We start from the raw sequence: 14651 nt of genomic DNA, 5'->3' as shown, positions 1-14651 counted from the left end.
CCCCAAGGAGTGCAGGGAGATGTGGCTTGCGTGGATCCCCCAACATTTTCTTACCCAGACACCTCTGCAAACCTCATAATTTGCTTAAAAAAGCATTTTTTCCCGACTTTCGTTTGTACGATCACCCCTCCAGCACAAAATTCCTACTCCCCAGCGTTCCCCTCAGTCTCCAAAGTAAAATGACACCTCACTTGTGTGGGTCCCCAAAGCAGAGTCAGCCTAAAGATGTATAAAAGAAGAATATGTCTTATCAACTTACTGTGCTATCCCCTCTGTCTCTACAAGTTTTTGGCCTTATTCTGTTGCAGGCACCTGGCCCACCCACACAAGTGAAGTATTATTTTTATCGGGACACTTGGGGGAACGCTGGGTGGAAGGAAATTGGTGGCTCCTCTCAGATTCCAGAACTTTCTGTCACCAAAATGTGAGGAAAAAATGTTTTTTTAGCCAAATTTTGATGTTTGGAAAGGATTCTGGGTAACATAACCTGGTCAGAACCCCACAAGTCACCACATTCTGGATTTTCCTATGTCTCTAGTTTTAAAAAATGCACAGGTTTGGTAGGTTTCCTTAGGTGCCAGCTGAGCTAGAAGCCAAACTCTACAGGTAGGCACTTTGCAAAAAACACCTCTGTTTTCTTTAAAAAAAATTGGTGTGTCCACGTTGTGTTTTGGGGCATTTCCTGTCACGGGCTCTAGGCCTACCCACACAAATGAGGTACCATTTTTATCGGGAGACTTGGGGGAACGCTGGGAGGAAGGAAATTTGTGGCTCCTCTCTGATTCCAGAACTTTCTGTCACCGAAATGAGAGGAAAATATGTTTTTTTAGCCAAATTTGTAGGTTTGCAAAGGATTCTGGGTAACAGAACCTGGTCAGAGCCCCACAAGTCACCCCATCATGGATTCCCCTAGGTCTTTAGTTTTCACAAATGCACAGGTTTGGTAGGTTTCCCTAGGTGCCGGCTGAGCTAGAGGCCAAAATCTACAGGTAGGCACTTTGCAAAAAACACCTCTGTTTTCTTTCAAAAAATGTGATGTGTCCACGTTGCGTTTCGGGGCATTTCCTGTCGCAGACACTAGGCCTACCCACAAAAGTGAGGTATAATTTTTATCGAGAGACTTGGAGGAACGCTGGGTGGAAGGAAATTTGTGGCTCCTCTCTGATTCCAGAACTTTCTGTCACCAAAATGTGAGAAAAACGTGTTTTTTTAGCCAAATTTTGAGGGTTGTAAAGGATTCTGTGTAACAGAACCTGGTCAGAGACCCACAAGTCACCCCATCTTGGATTCCCCTAGGTCTCTTATTTTAAAAAATTGACAGGTTTGGTAGGTTTTCCTAGGTGCCGGCTGAGCTAGAGGCCAAAATCTACAGGTAGGCACTTTGCAAAAAACACCTCTGTTTTATTTCAAAAACGTATGATGTGTCCACGTTGCATTTTGGGGCATTTCCTGTCGCGGGCGCTAGGCCGACCCACATAAGTGAGGTATCATTTTTATCAGGAGACCTTGGGGAACGCTGGGTGGAAGGAAATTTGTGGCTCATCTCAGATTCCAGAACTTTCTGTCACCAAAATGTGAGGAAAAAGTGTTTTCTTAGCCAAATTTCGAAGTTTGGAAGGGATTCTGGGTAACAGAACCTGGTCAGAGCCCCACAAGTCACCCCATCTTGGATTCCCCTAGGTCTCTAGTTTCAAACATGCACAGGTTGGGTAGGTTTCCCTATGTGCGGGCTGAGCTAGAGACTAAAATCTACAGGTAGGCACTTTGTAAAAAACAACTCTGTTTTCTTTCAAAAAATTTGATGTGTCCACGTTGTGTTTTGGGGCATTTCCTGTCACGGGTGCTAGGCCTACCAACACAAGTGAGGTATCATTTTGATCGGGAAACTTGGGGGGACGCTGGGTGGAAGGAAATTTGTGTCTCCTCTCTGATTCCTGTACTTTCTGTCACTGAAATGTGAGGAAAACATGTTTTTTTAGCCAACTTTTTAGGTTTGCAAAGGATTCTGGGTAACAGAACCTTGTCAGAGCCCCACAAGTCACCCCATCCTGGATTCCCCTAGGTCTCTAGTTTTTAAAAATGAACAGGTTTAGTAGGTTTCCCTAGGTGACGGCTGAGCTAGAGGCCAAAATCTAAAGGTAGGCACTTTGCAAAAAACCTCTCTGTTTTCTTCCAAAAAATGTGATGTGTCCACATTGTGTTTTGGGGCATTTCATGTCACAGGCGCTAGGCCTACCCACGCAGTGAGGTATCATTTTTATCGGGAGACTTGGTGGAATGCTGGGTGGTAGGTAATTTGTGGTTCCTCTCAGATTCCAGAACTTTCTGTCACCGAAATGTGAAGAAAACGTGTTTGTTTAGCCAAATTTTGAGGTTTGCAAAGGGTTCTGGGTAACAGAACCTGGTCAGAGCCCCACAAGTCACCCCATCTTGGATTCCCCTGATTCTCTAGTTTTAAAAAATGCACAGGTTTGGTAGGTTTCCCTAGGTGCCGGCTGAGCTAGAGGCCAAAATCTACAGGTAGGCACTTTGCAAAAAACACCTCAGTTTTATTTCAAAAACATGTGATGTGTCCACGTTGCGTTTTGGGGCATTTCCTGTCGCAGGCGCTAGGCCTACCCACACAAGTGAGGTATCATTTTTATCAGGAGACTTGGGGGAACGATGGGTGGAAGGAAAATTGTGGCTCCTCTCAGATTCTAGTCATTTCTGTAACCAAAATGTGAGGAAAAATTGTTTTTTTAGCCAAATTATGAGGTTTGGAAAGGATTCTGGGTAACAGAACCTGGTCAGAGCCTCACAGGTCACCCCATCTTGGATTCCCCTAGGTCTCTAGTTTTCAAAAATGCACAGGTTTGGTAGGTTTCCCTAGGTGCCGGCTGAGCTAGAGGCCAAAATCTACAGGTAGGCACTTTGCAAAAAACACCTCTGTTTTCTTTCAAAAAATGTGATGTGTCCACGTTGTGTTTTGGGGCATTTCCTGTCACGGGCGCTAGGCCTACTCACACAAGTGAGGTATAATTTTTATCGGGAGACTCGGGGGAACGCTGGGTGGAAGGAAATGTGTGACTCCTCTCAGATTCCAGAACTTTCTGTCACCGAAATGTGAGGAAAACTTGTTTTTTTAGCCCAATTTTGAGGTTTGGAAAGGATTCTGGGTAACAGAACCTCGTCAGAGACCCACAAGTCACCCCATATTGGATTACCCTAGGTCTCTAGTTTAAAAAAATGCACAGGTTGGGTAGGTTTCCCTAGGTGCCGGCTGAGCTAGAGGACAAAATCTACAGGAAGGCACTTTGCAAAAAACACCTCTTTTCTTTCAAAAAATGTGATGTGTCCACGTTGCGTTTTGGGGCATTTCCTGTCACGGGCGCTAGGCCTTCCCACACAAGTGAGGTACCATTTTTATCGGGAGACTTGGGGGAACGCTGGGTGGAAGGAAATTTGTGGCTCCTCTCAGATTCCAGTCATTTCTGTCACCAAAATGTGAGGAAAACGTGTTTTTTTTGCCAAATTTTGAGGTTTGCAAAGGATTCTGGGTAACAGAACCTGGTCAGAGCCCCACAAGTCACCCCATCTTGGATTCCCCTAGGACTCTAGTTTTAAAAAATGGACAGGTTTGGTAGGTTTTCCTAGGTGCCGGCTGAGCTAGAGGCCAAAATCTACAGGTAGGCACTTTGCAAAAAACACCTCAGTTTTATTTCAAAAACATGTGATGTGTCCACGTTGAGTTTTGGGGCATTTCCTGTCGCAGGCGCTAGGCCTACCCACACAAGTGAGGTATCATTTTTATCAGGAGACTTGAGGGAACGATGGGTGGAAGGAAATTTGTGGCTCCTCTCAGATTCCAGAACTTTCTGTCACCAAAATGTGAGGAAAATGTGTTTTCTTAGCCAAATTTTGAAGTTTGGAAAAGATTCTGGGTAACAGAACCTGGTCAGAGCCCCACAAGTCACCCCATCTTGGATTCCCCTAGGTCTCTAGTTTTTAAAAATGCACAGGTTGGGTAGGTTTCCCTAGGTGCCGGCTGTGCTAGAGGACAAAATCTACAGGTAGGCACTTTGCAAAAAACACCTCTTTTCTTTCAAAAAATGTGATGTGTCCACGTTGCGTTTTGGGGCATTTCCTGTCACGGGCGCCAGGCCTTCCCACACAAATGAGGTATCATTTTTATTGGGACACTTGGGGGAACGCTGGGTGGAAGGAAATTTGTGGCTCCTCTCAGATTCCAGTCATTTCTGTCACCAAAATGTGAGGAAAAGGTGTTTTTTTAGCCAAATTTTGAGGTTTGCAAAGGATTCTTGGTAACAGAACCTGGTCAGAGCCCCACAAGTCACCCCATCTTGAATTCCCCTAGGACTCTAGTTTTTAAAAATGCACAGGTTTGGTAGGTTTCCCTAGGTGCCGGCTGAGCTAGAGGCCAAAATCTACAGGTAGGCACTTTGCAAAAAATACCTCTGTTTTCTTTAAAAAAATGTGATGTGTCCACGTTGTGTTTTGGGGCATTTCCTGTCACGGGCGCTAGGCCTACTTACACAAGTGAGGTATCATTTGTATCGGGAAACTCGGGGGAACGCTGGGTGGAAGGAAATATGTGGCTCCTCTCAGATTCCAGAACTTTCTGTCACCGAAATGTGAGGAAAACATGTTTTTTTAGCCAAATTTTGAGGTTTGAAAGGATTCTGGGTAACAGAACCTGGTCCGAGCCCCACAAGTCACCCCATCTTGGATTCCCCTAGGTCTCTAGTTTTAAAAAATGTACAGGTTTGGTAGGTTTCCCTAGGTGCCGGCTGAGTTAGACGCCAAAATCTACAGGTAGGCACTTTGCAAAAAAACACCTCTGTTTTCTTTCAAAAAATGTGATGTGTCCACGATGCGTTTTGGGGCATTTCCTGCCGCGGGCACTAGGCTACCCACACAAGTGAGGTATCATTTTTATCGGGAGAATTGGGGGAACGCTGGTTGGAGGGAAATTTGTGGCTCCTCCCAGCTTCCAGACATTTCTGTCACCAAAATGTGAGGAAAACTTGTATTATTTAGCCAAATTATGAGGTTTGCAAAGGATTCTGGGTAACAGAACCTGGTCAGAGCCCCATAAGTCACCCCATATTCCATTTCCCTAGGTCTCTAGTTTTCAAAAATGCACAGGTTTGGTAGGTTTCCCCAAGTGCCGGCTGAGCTGGAGGCCAAAATCTACGGGTAGGCACTTTGCAAGGAACACCTGTTTTCTTTCAAAAAATGTGATGTGTCCACGTTGCGTTTTGGGCCAATTCCTTTTGCGGGCACTAGGCCTACCCACAAAAGTGAGGTATCATTTTTATTGAGAGACTTGGGGGAACGCTGGGAGGAAGGAAATTTGTGGCTCCTCTCAGATTCCAGAACATTCTGTCACCAAAATGTGAGGAAAAAGTATTTTCTTAGCCAAATTTTGAAGTTTGGAAGGGATTCTGGGTAAGAGAACCTGGTCAGAGCCCCACAAGTCACTCCATCTTGGATTCCCCTAGGTCTCTAGTTTAAAAAAATGCACAGGTTAGGTAGGTTTCCCTAGGTGCCGGCTGAGCTAGAGGCCAAAATCTACAGGTAGGCACTTTGCAAGAAACACCTCTGTTTTCTTTCCAAAAATTTGATGTGTCCACGTTGTGTTTTGGGGCATTTCCTGTCACGGGCGCTAGGCCTACCCACACAAGTGAGGTATCATTTTGATCGGGAGACTTGTGGGGACGCTGGGTGGAAGGAAATTTGTGGCTCCTCTTAGATTCCAGAACTTTCTGTCACCGAAATGTGAGGAAAACATATTTTTTTAGCCAAATTTGTAGGTTTGCAAAGGATTCTGGGTAACAGACCCTGGTCAGAGCCCCACAAGTCACCCCATCCTGGATTCCCCAAGGTCTCTAGTTTTCAAAAATGCACAGGTTTGGTAGGTTTCCCTAGGTGCCAGCTGAGCTAGAGGCCAAAATCTACAGGTAGGCACTTTTCTAGAAATACCTCTGTTTTCTTTAAAAAAAATGTGATGTGTCCATGTTGCATTTTGGGGCATTTCCTGTCGCGGACACTGGGCCTACTCACACAAGTGAGGTTGCATTTTTATCGAGAGACGTGGGGGAACGCTGGTTGGAAGGAAATCTGTGGCTCCTCCTGATTCCAGAACTTTCTGTCACCAAAATGTGAAGAAAACGTGTTTTTTTAGCAAAATTTTGAGGGTTGCAAAGGATTCTGGGTAACAGAACCTGGTCAGAGCCCCACAGGTCACCCCATCTTGGATTCCCCTAGGTCTCTAGTTTTCAAAAATGGAAAGGTTTGGTAGGTTTTCCTAGGTGCCGGCTGAGCTAGAGGCCAAAATCTACAGGTAGGCACTTTGCAAAAAACACCTCAGTTTTATTTCAAAAACATGTGATGTGTCCACTTTGCGTTTTGGGACATTTCCTGTTGCGGGCGCTAGGCCTACCCACACAAGTGAGGTATCATTTTTATCAGGAGACTTGAGGGAACGATGGGTGGAAGGAAATTTGTGGCTCCTCTCAGATTCCAGAACTTTCTGTCACCAAAATGAGAGGAAAATGTGTTTTCTTAGCCAAATTTTGAAGTTTGGAAAAGATTCTGGGTAACAGAACCTGGTCAGAGTCCCACAAGTCACCCCATCTTTGATTCCTCTAGGTCTCTAGTTTTTAAAAATGCACAGGTTGGGTAGGTTTCCCCAGGTGCCGGCTGAGCTAGAGGACAAAATCTACAGGTAGGCACTTTGCAAAAAATACCTCTGTTTTCTTGAAAAAAATGTGATGTGTCCACGTTGTGTTTTGGGGCATTTCCTGTCACGGGCGCTAGGCCTACTCACACAAGTGAGGTATCATTTGTATCGGGAAACTCGGGGGAACGCTGGGTGGAAGGAAATGTGTGGCTCCTCTCAGATTCCAGAACTTTCTGTCACCGAAATGTGAGGAAAACATGTTTTTTTAGCCAAATTTTGAGGTTTGAAAGGATTCTGGGTAACAGAACCTGGTCCGAGCCCCACAAGTCACCCCATCTTGGATTCCCCTAGGTCTCTAGTTTTCAAAAATGTACAGGTTTGGTAGGTTTCCCTAGGTGCCGGCTGAGTTAGACGCCAAAATCTACAGGTAGGCACTTTGCAAAAAAACACCTCTGTTTTCTTTCAAAAAATGTGATGTGTCCACGATGCGTTTTGGGGCATTTCCTGCCGCGGGCACTAGGCTACCCACACAAGTGAGGTATCATTTTTATCGGGAGAATTGGGGGAACGCTGGTTGGAGGGAAATTTGTGGCTCCTCTCAGCTTCCAGACATTTCTGTCACCAAAATGTGAGGAAAACTTGTATTATTTAGCCAAATTATGAGGTTTGCAAAGGATTCTGGGTAACAGAACCTGGTCAGAGCCCCATAAGTCACCCCATATTCCATTTCCCTAGGTCTCTAGTTTTCAAAAATGCACAGGTTTGGTAGGTTTCCCCAAGTGCCGGCTGAGCTGGAGGCCAAAATCTACGGGTAGGCACTTTGCAAGGAACACCTGTTTTCTTTCAAAAAATGTGATGTGTCCACGTTGCGTTTTGGGCCAATTCCTTTTGCGGGCACTAGGCCTACCCACAAAAGTGAGGTATCATTTTTATTGAGAGACTTGGGGGAACGCTGGGAGGAAGGAAATTTGTGGCTCCTCTCAGATTCCAGAACATTCTGTCACCAAAATGTGAGGAAAAAGTATTTTCTTAGCCAAATTTTGAAGTTTGGAAGGGATTCTGGGTAAGAGAACCTGGTCAGAGCCCCACAAGTCACTCCATCTTGGATTCCCCTAGGTCTCTAGTTTAAAAAAATGCACAGGTTAGGTAGGTTTCCCTAGGTGCCGGCTGAGCTAGAGGCCAAAATCTACAGGTAGGCACTTTGCAAGAAACACCTCTGTTTTCTTTCCAAAAATTTGATGTGTCCACGTTGTGTTTTGGGGCATTTCCTGTCACGGGCGCTAGGCCTACCCACACAAGTGAGGTATCATTTTGATCGGGAGACTTGTGGGGACGCTGGGTGGAAGGAAATTTGTGGCTCCTCTTAGATTCCAGAACTTTCTGTCACCGAAATGTGAGGAAAACATATTTTTTTAGCCAAATTTGTAGGTTTGCAAAGGATTCTGGGTAACAGACCCTGGTCAGAGCCCCACAAGTCACCCCATCCTGGATTCCCCAAGGTCTCTAGTTTTCAAAAATGCACAGGTGTGGTAGGTTTCCCTAGGTGCCAGCTGAGCTAGAGGCCAAAATCTACAGGTAGGCACTTTTCTAGAAATACCTCTGTTTTCTTTAAAAAAATGTGATGTGTCCATGTTGCATTTTGGGGCATTTCCTGTCGCGGACACTGGGCCTACTCACACAAGTGAGGTTGCATTTTTATCGAGAGACGTGGGGGAACGCTGGGTGGAAGGAAATCTGTGGCTCCTCCTGATTCCAGAACTTTCTGTCACCAAAATGTGAAGAAAACGTGTTTTTTTAGCCCAATTTTGAGGGTTGCAAAGGACTCTGGGTAACAGAACCTGGTCAGAGCCCCACAGGTCACCCCATCTTGGATTCCCCTAGGTCTCTAGTTTTCAAAAATGGAAAGGTTTGGTAGGTTTTCCTAGGTGCCGGCTGAGCTAGAGGCCAAAATCTACAGGTAGGCACTTTGCAAAAAACACCTCAGTTTTATTTCAAAAACATGTGATGTGTCCACTTTGCGTTTTGGGACATTTCCTGTCGCGGGCGCTAGGCCTACCCACACAAGTGAGGTATCATTTTTATCAGGAGACTTGAGGGAACGATGGGTGGAAGGAAATTTGTGGCTCCTCTCAGATTCCAGAACTTTCTGTCACCAAAATGTGAGGAAAATGTGTTTTCTTAGCCAAATTTTGAAGTTTGGAAATGATTCTGGGTAACAGAACCTGGTCAGAGTCCCACAAGTCACCCCATCTTTGATTCCTCTAGGTCTCTAGTTTTTAAAAATGCACAGGTTGGGTAGGTTTCCCCAGGTGCCGGCTGAGCTAGAGGCCAAAATCTACAGGTAGGCACTTTGCAAAAAACACCTCTTTTCTTTCAAAAAATGTGATGTGTCCACGTTGCGTTTTGGGGCATTTCCTGTCGCGGGCACTAGGCCTACTCACACAAGTGAGGTAGCATTTTTATCAGGAGACTTGTGGGGACGCTGGGTGGAAGGAAATTTGTGGCTCCTCTTAGATTCCAGAACTTTCTGTCTCCGAAATGTGAGGAAAACATGTTTTTTTAGCCAAATTTGTAGGTTTGCAAAGGATTCTGGGTAACAGAACCTGGTCAGAGCCCCACAAGTCACCCCATCCTGGATTCCCCTAGGTCTCTAGTTTTCAAAAATGCAGAGGTTTGGTAGGTTTCCCTACGTGCCAGCTGAGCTAGAGGCCAAAATCTACAGGTAGGCACTTTGCAAGAAACACCTCTGTTTTCTTTTGAAGTTTGGAAAAGATTCTGGGTAACAGAACCTGGTCAGAGTCCCACAAGTCACCCCATCTTTGATTCCTCTAGGTCTCTAGTTTTTAAAAATGCACAGGTTGGGTAGGTTTCCCCAGGTGCCGGCTGAGCTAGAGGCCAAAATCTACAGGTAGGCACTTTGCAAAAAACACCTCTTTTCTTTCAAAAAATGTGATGTGTCCACGTTGCGTTTTGGGGCATTTCCTGTCGCGGGCACTAGGCCTACTCACACAAGTGAGGTAGCATTTTTATCGAGAGATGTGGGGGAACGCTGGGTGGAAGGAAATCTGTGGCTCCTCTTAGATTCCAGAACTTTCTGTCACCGAAATGTGAGGAAAACATATTTTTTTAGCCAAATTTGTAGGTTTGCAAAGGATTCTGGGTAACAGACCCTGGTCAGAGCCCCACAAGTCACCCCATCCTGGATTCCCCTTGCAACGAACACCTCAGTTTTATTTCAAAAACATGTGATGTGTCTACGTTGCGTTTTGGGACATTTCCTGTCGCGGGCGCTAGGCCTACCCACACAAGTAAGGTATCATTTTTATCAGGAGACTTGAGGGAACGATGGGTGGAAGGAAATTTGTGGCTCCTCTCAGATTCCAGAACTTTCTGTCACCAAAATGTGACGAAAACGTGTTTTCTTAGCCAAATTTTGAAGTTTGGAAAAGATTCTGGGTAACAGAACCTGGTCAGAGCCCCACAAGTCACCCCATCTTGGATTCCTCTAGGTCTCTAGTTTTTAAAATGCACAGGTTTGGTAGGTTTTCCTAGGTGCCGGCTGCGCTAGAGGCCAAAATCTACAGGTAGGCACTTTGCAAAGAACACCTCAGTTTTATTTAAAAAAAATGTGATGTGTCCACGTTGCGTTTTGGGGCATTTCCTGTCGCGGGCGCTAGGCCTTCCCACACAAGTGACGTATCATTTTTATCGGGAGATTTGGGGGAACGCTGGGTGGAAGGAAATGTGTGGCTCCTCTCAGATTCCAGTCATTTCTGTTACCAAAATGTGAGGAAAAAGTATTTTCTTAGCCAAATTTTGAAGTTTGGAAGGGATTCTGGGTAAGAGAACCTGGTCAGAGCCCCACAAGTCACCCCATCTTTGATTCCCCTGGGTGTCTAGTTTTTAAAAATCCACAGGTTTAGTAGGTTTCCTAGGTGTCGGCTGAGCTAGAGGCCAAAATCTAAAGGTAGGCACTTTGCAAAAAACACCTCTGTTTTCTTCCAAAAAATGTGATGTGTCCACATTGTGTTTTGGGGCATTTCCTGTCACAGGCGCTAGGCCTACCCACACAGTGAGGTATCATTTTTATCGGGAGACTTGGGGGAATGCTGGGTGGTAGGTAATTAGTGGTTCCTCTCAGATTCCAGAACTTTCTGTCACCGAAATGTGAGGAAAACTTGTTTTTTTAGCCAAGTTTTGAGGTTTGCAAAGGGTTCTGGGTAACAGAACCTGGTCAGAGCCCCACAAGTCACCCCATCTTGGATTCCCCTCGGTCTCTAGTTTTAAAAAATGCACAGGTTTAGTAGGTTTCCCTAGGTGTCGGCTGAACTAGAGGCCAAATTCTAAAGGTAGGCACTTTGCAAAAAACACCTCTGTTTTCTTCCAAAAAATGTGATGTGTCCACATTGTGTTTTGGGGCATTTCCTGTCACAGGCGCTAGGCCTACCCTCACAGTGAGGTATCATTTTTATCGGGAGACTTGGGGGAATGCTGGGTGGTAGGTAATTTGTGGTTCCTCTCAGATTCCAGAACTTTCTGTCACCGAAATGTGAGGAAAACGTGTTTTTTTAGCCAAATTTTGAGGTTTGCAAAGGGTTCTGGGTAATAGAACCTGGTCAGAGCCCCACAAGTCACCCCATCTTGGATTCATCTGGGTCTCTAGTTTTCAAAAATGCACAGGTTTAGTAGGTTTCCGTAGGTGCCGGCTGAGCTAGAGGCCAACATCTACAGGTAGGCACTTTGAAAAAAACACGTCTGTTTTCTTTTAAAAAATGTGATGTGTCCACGTTGCGTTTTGGGGCATTTCCTGTTGCGGGCACTAGGCCTACCCACACAAGTGAGGTATCATTTTTATCGGGAGACTTGGGGGAACGCTAGGTGGAAAGAAATTTGTGGCTCCTCTCTGATTCCAGTACTTTCTGTTACTGAAATGTGAGGAAAACATGTTTTTTTAGCCAAATTTTTAGGTTTGCAAAGGATTCTGGGTAATAGAACCTGGTCAGAGCCACACAAGTCACCCCATCCTGGATTCCCCTAGGTCTCTAGTTTTCAAAAATGCACAGGTTTAGTAGGTTTCCCTAGGTGTCGGCTGAACTAGAGGTCAAAATCTAAAGGTAGGCACTTTGCAAAAAACACCTCTGTTTTCTTCCAAAAAATGTGATGTGTCCACGTTGTGTTTTGGGGCATTTCCTGTCACAGGCGCTAGGCCTACCCACACAGTGAGGTATCATTTTTATCGGGAGACTTGGGGGAATGCTGGGTGGTAGGTAATTTCTGGTTCCTCTCAGATTCCAGAACTTTCTGTCACCGAAATGTGAGGAAAATGTGTTTTTTTAGCCAAATTTTGAGGTTTGCAAAGGGTTCTGGGTAACAGAACCTGGTCAGAGCCCCACAAGTCACCCCATCTTGGATTCCCCTGGGTCTCTAGTTTAAAAAAATGCACAGGTTTGGTAGATTATCCTAGGTGCCAGCTGAGCTAGAGGCCAAAATCTACAGGTAGGCACTTTGCAAAAAACACCTCTGTTTTCTTTTAAAAAATGTGATGTGTCCACGGTGCGTTGTGGGGCATTTCCTGTTGCGGGCACTAGGCCTACCCACACAAGTGAGGTATCATTTTTATCGGGAGACTTGGGGGAAAGCTAGGTGGAAGGAAATTTGTGGCTCATCTCAGATTCCAGAACTTTCTGTCACCAAAATTTGAGGAAAACGTGTTTTTTTAGCTAAATTTTGAGGTTTGCAAAGGATTCTGGGTAACAGAACCTGGTCAGAGCCCCACAAGTCACCCCATCTTGGATTCCCCTAGGTCTCTAGTTTTAAAAAATGCACAGGTTTGGTAGGTTTCCCTAGGTGCCGGCTGAACTAGAGACCAAAATCTACAGGTAGGCACTTTGCAAAAAACACCTCTGTTTTCTTCCCAAAAATGTGATGTGTCCACATTGTGTTTTGGGGCATTTCCTGTCACAGGCGCTAGGCCTACCCACACAGTGAGGTATCATTTTTATCGGGAGACTTGGGGGAATGCTGGGTGATAGGTTTTTTGTGGTTCCTCTCAGATTCCAGAACTTTCTGTCACCGAAATGTGAGGAAAATGTGTTTTTTTAGCCAAATGTTGAGGTTTGCAAAGGGTTCTGGGTAACAAAACCTGGTCAGAGCCCCACAAGTCACCCCATCTTGGATTCCCCTCGGTGTCTAGTTTTCAAAAATGCACAGGTTTAGTAGGTTTCCCTAGGTGCCGGCTGAGCTAGAGGCCAAAATCTAAAGGTAGGCACTTTGCAAAAAACACCTCTGTTTTCTTCCAAAAAATGTGATGTGTCCACATTGTGTTTTGGGGCATTTCCTGTCACAGGCGCTAGGTCTACCCACACAGTGAGGTATCATTTTTATCGGGAGACTTGGGGGAATGCTGGGTGGTAGGTAATTTGTGGTTCCTCTCAGATTCCAGAACTTTCTGTCACCGAAATGTGAGGAAAACATGCTTTTTTAGCCAAATTTTGAGGTTTGCAAAGGGTTCTGGGTAACAGAACCTGGTCAGAGCCCCACAAGTCACCCCATCTTGGATTCCCCTGGGTCTCTAGTTTTAAAAAATGCACAGGTTTGGTAGGTTTCCCTAGCTGCCAGCTGAGCTAGAGGCCAAAATCTACAGGTAGGCACTTTGCAAAAAACACCTCTGTTTTCTTCTAAAAAATGTGATGTGTCCATGTTGTGTTTTGGGGCATTTCCTGTCACGGGCGCTAGGCCTACCCACACAAGTGAGGTATCATTTTTATCGGGAGACTTGGGTGAACGCTGGGTGGAAGGTAATTTGTGGTTCCTCTCAGATTCCAGAACTTTCTGTCACCGAAATGTGAGGAAAACTTGTTTTTTTAGCCAAATTTTGAGGTTTGCAAAGGGTTCTGGGTAACAGAACCTGGTCAGAGCCCCACAAGTCACCCCATCTTGGATTCCCCTGGGTCTCTAGTTTTCAGAAATCCACAGGTTTAGTAGGTTTCCCTAGGTGCCGGCTGAGCTAGAGGCCAAAATCTAAAGGTAGGCACTTTGCAAAAAACACCTCTGTTTTCTTCCAAAAAATGTGATGTGTCCACATTGTGTTTTGGGGCATTTCCTGTCACAGGCGCTAGGTCTACCCACACAATGAGGTATCATTTTTATCGGGAGACATGGGGGAATGCTGGGTGGTAGGTAATTTGTGGTTCCTCTCAGATTCCAGAACTTTCTGTCACCGAAATGTGAGGAAAACATGTTTTTTTAGCCAAATTTTGAGGTTTGCAAAGGGTTCTGGGTAACAGAACCTGGTCAGAGCCCCACACGTCACCCCATCTTGGATTCCCCTGGGTCTCTAGTTTTAAAAAATGCACAGGTTTGGTAGGTTTCCCTAGCTGCCAGCTGAGCTAGAGGCCAAAGTCTACAGATAGGCACTTTGCAAAAAACACCTCTGTTTTCTTTTAAAAAATGTGATGTGTCCACGTTGCGTTTTGGGGCATTTCCTGTTGCGGGCACTAGGCCTACCACACAAGTGAGGTATCATTTTTATCGGGAGACTTGGGGGAACGCTAGGTGGAAGGAAATTTGTGGCTCATCTCAGATTCCAGAACTTTCTGTCACCAAAATGTGAGGAAAACGTGTTTTTTTAGCTAAATTTTGAGGTTTGCAAAGGATTCTGGGTAACAGAACCTGGTCAGAGCCCCACAAGTCACCCCATCTTCGATTCCCCTAGGGCTCTAGTTTTAAAAAATGCACAGGTTTGGTAGGTTTCCTAGGTGCCGGCTGAGCTAGAGGCCAAAATCTACAGGTAGGCACTTTGCAAAAAACACCTCTGTTTTCTTCCAAAAAATGTGATGTGTCCACGTTGTGTTTTGGGGCATTTCCTGTCACAGGCGCTAGGCCTACCCACACAAGTGAGGTATCGTTTTTATCGGGAGACTTGGGGGAACGCTGGGTGGAAGGTAATTTGTGGTTCCTCTCAGAT

Source organism: Pleurodeles waltl, chromosome 4_1 (genome assembly GCF_031143425.1).
Source record: "Pleurodeles waltl isolate 20211129_DDA chromosome 4_1, aPleWal1.hap1.20221129, whole genome shotgun sequence".
In the NCBI taxonomy this organism is placed as follows: Eukaryota; Metazoa; Chordata; class Amphibia; order Caudata; family Salamandridae; genus Pleurodeles; species Pleurodeles waltl.
The sequence above is the reverse complement of the archived record's forward strand: the minus strand, read 5'-3'. Positions refer to the sequence as shown.